Consider the following 8757-nt stretch of genomic DNA (forward strand, 5'->3'; position numbering starts at 1 on the left):
CCAAAAAATCAAATAACCCTGTTAAAAAAACGAGGGACAGAACTTGAGCTCTGAGCATACCTTTGGCTCTGGTTCTATACCCAATCCCACAATATCCAGAGGAACTTGTCACCCAGGTGCTTTAACATGCCCAGGATCTCAAGAACACAGGATCACAGGTGTGCTAACAGGCCCAGAATCACAGAACCAGAAAGAAACCTCAACTCCCAGGAGATCAGACACACACAGGAGAACTGGAGCTGTGACATGCTCAAGGACAAAAGGGTCTTGATCACAACAGGATTCCTGTATCTCAGTGGCAACTTGACCCCAAGAATCTCTCACACACTTAGAACAAACCCAAAAGAAGAAAACCACACGATGTAATTCCATCAATAACAATAAAAATAACAGGAAACAACAATTCCTTAATATCATAACATCAATGGACTCAATACCTCAATAAAAAGACACAGACTAACAGATTGAGTACAGAAACAGGAACCAGAATTTTGCTACATATAGCAAACACACCACAGTGAAAAAGACAGACACTATCTCACAGTATAATGCTGGAAAACAATTTTCCAAGCAAGTGTTCCCAAGAACATGCTCAAGTAGCCATACTAATTTTGAATAAAATTGACTATCAACCAAAAATTATCAAAAAAAAAGATAAGGAAGGGCACTTTATACACATCAAAGGAAAAATCTACCAAGATGAACTCTCAATTTTGAAACATCTATACTCCAAAAGCAAGGGCACCCACATTCATTAAAAAAAATCTTCACTAAGAATCAAAGCATACATTGCATCAAACACAATAATAGTGGGAGACTTCAACACCCCACTCTCATCAAGGGACAGTTCATGAAAACAGAACCTGAACAGAGATACAGTGAAACTAATGGAAATTATGAAGCAAATAGGTTTGACAGATATGTATATGATATTTCATCATAAAACAAAAAAATATATACTTTCTTTTCAACAACTCACGGTATCTTCTCCAAAACTGACCATAAAATCAGTCACAAAATAGGGCTCCACAGATACAAGAATATTGAAACAATCCAATGCATCCTATCAGATCACCGTGAACTAAGGCTGGTCTTCAATAACAACAAAAATAACAGGAAGACCACATACACATGGAAGCTGAACAATGATCTACTCCATGATAACTTGGTCAATGAATAAATAAAAAAGGAATTTAAAACTTTTTATAGTTTAACAAAAATAATGACACAACTTACCAAAACTTATGGGACTCAAGGAAAGCAGTAATAAGTAGAAAGCCATAGCTCTGAGTGACTCCAAAAATAAACTGGAGAGAGCATACACTAGCAGCTTGACAGAACACTTGAAAGCTCTAGAACAAAAAGAATCAAATACACCAAAGAGAAGTAGAAGGCAGGAAATAAACTCAGAGCTGAAATCAACCTAGTAGAAAAAAGTAAAGAACTATACAAAGAATAAACAAAACCATGAGCTGACTATTGAATAAATCAATAAGGTAGATAAACCTCTTGCCAAACTAACCAAAGGGCACAGGGACAGTATCTAAATTAACCAAATGAGAAATAAAAGGGAGACCTAACAACAAAAATGGAAGAAAAATAAAATTCATCAGATCCAACTACAAAAGCCTATATTCAAAATAAAACCTGGAAAATATTGAGGAAATGGACAATTATCTGGACAAATAGCAGGTCTGAAAGTTAAATCAGGGTCAGATATAACATCTAAACTGTCCCATTAACCCTAACAAAAGAGAAATAGTCATTAAAAAAAAATCTCCCAACAAAAATAACCCCAGTGCCAGATAGATTTATTGTAGAATTCTATCAGATTTTCAAAGAAGCCTAAAACCAGCACTCATCAAATATTCCACAAAATAGAAACAGAAGAAACACTTCCCAATTTGTTCTATGAACCCACAATTGCACTTATACCTAAACCACACAAAGATCATACAAAAAAAAAAAAAAACTTAAGAACAATCTCTCTTATGAACATCAATTGTAAGATCCAGAAATGAGCTCTCACATATATGGTTACTTGATTTTTGACAAAAGAGCTGTAAACATTCAATGGAAAAAGGACAGCCTCTTCAACAAATGGTGTTGGTCCAACTGGCACTCAGCCTGCAAAAGAATGAAAATAGACCCTTTCTTTTCTCCTTGTACAAAGCTCAAGTGCAAGTGGCTCAAAGATCTCCACATTAAACCTATTAGAAACTATTAGTACATTGAAACTATTAGAAGAGAAAGTAGGGAAAATCTTAGAACACATAGGCACAGGAGAAAATTTCCTGAGCAGAACACCAATGACTCATGCTCTAAGGTCAACTATCGACATATAGGACTTAATGAGATTGCAAAGTTTCTGTAAGGCTAAGGACACAGCCATGAAAACAATATGGCAGCCAACAGATTGAAAAAATATCTTTACCAACCCCAATCTGATAGAGGCCTAATATCCAAGGTATACAAAGAACTCAAGAAGTTAGACACCAGAGAATCAAATAATCCTATTAAAAATGGGGTGTAGACCTAAACAAAAAGTTCTCAATTGAGGAATATCGAATGGCTTTGAAGCATCTAAGGAAGTGTTTGACATCCTTAGTCATCAGGGAAATGCAAATCAAAACAACCCTGAGATTCCACGTCACACCAGTAAGAATGGCTACGATCAAAAATTCAGATGACAGTAGATGCAGGTGAAGATGTGGAGAAAGAGGAACACTTCTCCACTGTTGGTGGGGTTGTAAACTGGTATAACCACTCTGGAAATCCGTCTGGCAGTTCCTCAGAAAATTGGACATAGAACTACCTGAAGACCCAGGAATTCCACTTCTGGGCTTATACCCCAGAGACACTCCAACATACCACAAAGACACATGCACCACAATGTTCATAGCAGCTCTATTTATAATAGCCAGAAGCTGGAAAGAACCCAGATGTCCTTCAGTAGATGAATGGATACAAAAATTGTGGTATATTTACACAATGGATTACTACTCTTCTATCAGAAACAATGACTTTATGAAATTCTTAAGAAAACGAACACATCTAGAGAATATCATCCTGAGTGAGATAACCGAGTCACAAAAGAACAGACATAATATGCAGTCACTGATAATTGGATACTAACCCCAGTTCTAAAACCTCAGAAAGTTCTAAACACCTCAGAAAAAACTCCCAGACTATATGAAGTTCAAGAAAAAACAAAGGCAAAAAAGAAAAACCACTATGCTTAATCTTTACACACCAAGAAAACTTTGACTATTTCCAGGTTACATCTTGTTTTACATGTACTTTATGCTCATTGTAATTAGTAAGATTTTAATGCATACTATCAAACCTTTAAAAAAATCAAGTACTGACAAAAATGTATTCATATAATTTTATGCAAAAATGCTTTTAAATTCTGTACATTTATCTCTGTTTTTTAAAATAAAATTGTTCAATTAAAAAATTCTCAATAAAATTATCCTATACCAAATGTAAAAAAACATAAAAACAATTATTTATCATGATCAATTAGGGTTCATCCTAGGAATGTAGGAATATTTTAATATACAGAAATCCATCAATGTAATCCATTATATAAACAAACTCAAAAAACAAATGAACATCTCATTAAATTCTGTGAAGGCATTTCAAAAAATTCACCACTCCTTCATGTTAAAAGACTTGGCAAGATCAGAAATTCAAGGCCCATACTTAAACATACTAAAAGCAATATACAGCAAACCAATATCACACATCAAGCTAAATTGAGAGAAAGTTGAAGCAGTCCTTCTAAAATCAGGAACTTGACAAGGCTGCCCACTCTCTCCCTACCTATTCAATATAGTAATTGAATTCCTACCCAGAACAATTAGACAACAGAAAGAGGTCAATTTGTTACAAATTGGAAAGGAGGAAGTAAAAATATCTCTATTTGAAGATGATCTGATAGTAGACTTAAGTGATCACAAAAATCTCACCTGGCAACTCCTCAACCTGATAAACAACTTTAGGAAAGTGGCCCATAATAAAGGACTCAAGACCTTCATGGACTTCAGAAAGAAAGTATCTGAATGTTGTAAAAGCTGGTATCCCAGTACAGAAGAAAGGCTTTCAGAAACTCTTCTTTTTCTTTTTGGCAATGCTAGGGAATTGAAGCCAGTTTAAAGTGGACTTGTGCTTTCTACCGCCCTATGTCTTCAGCAATACAAAGCTGGGAAAATCTAGTAGGTCTAAATGTTAAAACTGCAAAGCTTGGGTTCTATAATATTCTGGCATCAAGGCCAATACACAAGAATCAACCATATGAACATTCAGTAAGTTTGGAGATCAGGAGCCAGTTATAGCCACTGAATATGAGCTGAGATACTTTAGTATAAGCATCTCAAGTGCATATATAGAATCTATATTAAAAGTGAGAAAGGTTCCCTGAAAGTTACATGTGACTTTAATGCTGAAAGACAATATGAAAATATGACACATGCATTGCAAATATGTCTATAACTTTAATAAAATTACCATTAGGTAACTCAAAAGTTTTGCGTAAGTATGATCAATCTATATTAGGTATGTGTATGTGTATATGATAGTAAATCTATTTTAATATTATTACCATTTGCCAATAAATAGCATATTTAAACATTTTATAATATGTCTGACACTGTAGACATCACAGCTAAAACACTGTTGACACACAATTATAATTAGAGATGAAATGTTTTTCTCAATAATAAGGTTTGACTGTATGCCTACATTAATCATAAGAGTGTGGTATTGGCAGAGAGGCAGAGAATAGATAACTGGATCCACATGAAATATTCAGAAATAGAGCCATATAGATCTGTCCAAACCTTTTATAACAATGATTCTGATATGTAGACTACACTGTTGTGTGTGAACAACATTACAGCAATGTAGACAGTTTAGTTTTGGAGCATAGGCACACATTTCCTGAGACCATCACTAGTATGAAATGCAAAACAAGTGCAACACTACAAAAAGAATGTAACAGTAATTAAAATGGCTTTTCACAAGACTATACGAACAGACAGATAAAAGATTCTTTTCAACTAATATTGAAAGGACAATGTGGCATCTATGATAAATGAATTATCTACCTAAACTTATTTCATAAAAGCATTGCCTCAAGATGAATGAACTTAGACCTAATACAGAAAGTTGTAAATGCTTTAGAGAAAATACAATAAAATATTTTTGGAATGTAGGTCTAGACAAAAGATACATAGATATAACACTAGACCATGGAAATTAAAAGAATAATAGAACAATTAGATACCATTAAATTTAAAACTTTCAATGTAAACATAGCTTTCCCAGATGAAAAGAAAACTGATTGCCCAGTCAAAATATTTTTATGCATGTTCATCAAATATTTTATTATATAAAATAAATGTGTATGGAAATCAGTAATTTGCTTACAAAAATTGAAAACACACATAAAAATTATAAAATGTAATATTAACAACTACTGGGGACATGAGTATCTAATCCACAATGAAATATAACATGTACCAGCATAAAAATAACTGTAAAATTTAAATGCTGTTTAATCTGAATAAAATCTTGATCCAGAACATGGATACATTGTGGCCAGGGATTGTTAGATGATGTATTCTATAAACACTTCACCAATTTCTAAACTGACAAGATTGTAATCACCATTGAGCCAGTGTACTTTCTCAGGCCTGTGATGCATAACACAGATCCAGAAATAGAACAGTATTTTTAAAATTCTACCAAATTCCAGCTAGTGAGGATTTTTATACATTGACATTATTATATGAAATAGAAATAAAGTAGAAATACCCAAGAAACATAAAATATTGTTATATTAATTAATACAGCACTAACTGTTGCTAGCTATCTTTTAATAGAACCTTTGAAACAATTTTATTTGTTACCTACTAAGAGTAAATTGTTTGTAGGTTGGGTAAAGAGAACACTGGATAAGAAACAAATATTAGAAAAGGATTCCTTCAGCTCAAATAGATTATGTGTTGGTTTTTAATCACTACATGAAAGGCAGGATGGAGCAATAGATTAGAGTAGATTTACAACATGAGAAATGATAAAGACACTGGATTAGTAGTCAATAAGTAAATTTAGCAATGATAGATTCCTCTGGAAGAAACAAAGCATAACTGTAAAATGGAGATGAACACACACTCATTTTTCAGTATCCATTAGGGTAAGAACAGAAACAATATTCTGTTTAGTGACATTAAACAAAAATGCCATTACAAAATATGACATTTCTATTCCATGTTGCAAGCTTTACTTTATCTGGCTCTTATAAGAATAAACCTATCACCACTCAAGACTCTTCTTATGAAAGTAATTTAAGTATCTAGACATGGACACTTGTAAGATAGTTAACTACATCATATCAGATTAATACAGAGAAACTAATTACAGAGATTGACATATTCTGTGGTAAGTTCAGGAGGATCTTGAATGATAAGTTAAGGCTTTGATATATGACTCCCTAGGGAGAAAGGATAAATGTGTCCTAATGTGCCTGCACTGTTGGGGAGAAGAAAATTAGACCTTACTTTACATAGGAACACTGCCATATTATGAAAGGCTTACAGAAGAGGGAAGCAGTGGTTAATCTTAAGTGTCATCTTTTTTTTTTAAATTAGATACTCTCTGTATGTACATTTGAAATGTTATTTCCTTCCCCCACCTTGCTCCCATCCCCCTTCCCCCTTCACTTGTCTCCACAAAGGTGCACTTAGCCAAGAAATACTCAAAGAGCAGGTGAAATCCTAGTTCTGGGTGTGGCTACAACCATATTTCTGAAGCACTTAAGCAACAAACTTCAGGCATCTACTTTGTCAGTGTGAATCTGCTGATCTTTTCCTTTCAAAATCAAATAAAACAAATGATCAAGATAGAGATAATAACCTCCCCTTTCTGGGGCTGAAGGGTGTGTTTTCTCCTGTCCTTGACCATCAGAATCCCTGGGTTCAAAGTTTGGATCTAAGTCAGCTGTGAGTGCCTATTTCTAAGCCTTCAGTGACCTTGAATCTCATAACTACTCCCTCATTTATCACAAACACACTATTTTGTTTGAAGAACCATGTTGCATGGCAGGAAATTTTCAATACTCACGCAACATATTTGCATTTGGTGACACAATGCTAGAATGGTACTCCTTGTCCTTTCTAGGGAGGTTACAAGAAGAATAATACAGACAAATCTCAACACTTCTGGGTATTCTACTAAGCTTCTATATACTAACCCATCTCCCCTCCCACTTCCTCTATGAAAGTGCTCCCTGTTCAGGCATTTCCATACACTGGGACATCTAGCCTTCACAGGACCAAGGGCCTCTTTTCTCATGGATAAGCAGTAAGGCCATCCTCTATTGCACACGTTTATAAGGACTCTACTTTTCTGTGAAATCAAGGGCTATTTTTCACTTTGTCATTGATGAAGTTTATCTGTCTATTTGTCTCAATTTGTTAGTAATGTCTTCATGTGTAAGTGTGTGTCAGTGTACATGTTTCTGCGTGCATATAGATATTGATGACAGATGGCTTTTGTAAAGTCCACTTTATTTCTTGAGGCAAGGACTTTCCCTGCATATTAAGGTTGCTGCTTTAACTGCACTGTCTGGCTGGAAAACCCAAGGTTTTTATTTGTCAGCACCCATGAGATGTAGATTACAGGTGTGCACCATCACCCTTCATTTTTACATGGCTCTTAGAGATATAAACTCAGGTCCTCTTGTTGGGGAGCAAATACTTTACCAATTAAGGTCTAAGTAAGACTGCCTCTGAGCAGCTAGTAATGTGTCCTACCTATTTCTGTACTTGGTAGCAGATAAAGTGAAAATCCTTTTCTGTTTTTTTTTTAATTTTATGCCTGTTTATGCATGTTTGCATGTGTACATGTATATACATAGGCCACTATGCCTGTGGAGGGCCAATATTAAGACTGAGATTCATTTTCATTGTTCTTCCCTTTATTTGGTGAGACATTGTCTTTTGCTCAAGTTAGCTATTCTCATTAGCCAGCTTGCTCTGGAGAACTCCTGCATACCTTCTGAGGTTGGAACTACAGGAGGACCACCACAGCCAACTGGTATTTATATAGCTTCCAAGTGCTCACACCTGTACAAATGCCCTATCCACTGAAGAATCTCACAGACCCATGCAGGTGGTTCTAACATTACATACAACTCCCAAGCACTTTTCCACCCAGACTATCGAAGAAGGTACAAAACCCCAGGAAAAGTAAATTGAGCTGATAAGCGTCAGCGTGGTAGAATTAATCCAACATTGACAACAGGTACATCGAATCATACTGTGCATAAATGATTTTCTGAATCATAGAATTTTATGATGTTTTTTAAAGGGCATGATGAATTCAAGGTGTTATCTGAAACAAACACACGATCGCCTTTTCCTTTGTAGTATAACACTTGCACACAAAGTTCAATAGAATAAAACCTGTCTCCTGGCAGGAAGCAGTTTACATTTTTTTAGTCTAACTTTTCTGAAGAAACTTATGCACAGATCTAATTTTTATAGTTAGGGACAGAAGTCAAGTAAGGAGTTGTGCCTTTTAGCTGTGTGCTCTGGTCATCATCTACTCTGTCTCCCAGCCATGCTCCAATGACAGAACCTGGGTCCAACTTGGAGACCTCCATTATTGAATTATTTTTCAAAGAAAATTTTTCAGGCAGAGTTATTCAGTCTAATAACTATAAAAAAAACCCCACGTGCTTTAAAGAAT

The sequence above is a fragment of the Micromys minutus genome (genome assembly GCF_963924665.1).
Source record: "Micromys minutus genome assembly, chromosome: 3".
Classification (NCBI taxonomy): Eukaryota; Metazoa; Chordata; class Mammalia; order Rodentia; family Muridae; genus Micromys; species Micromys minutus.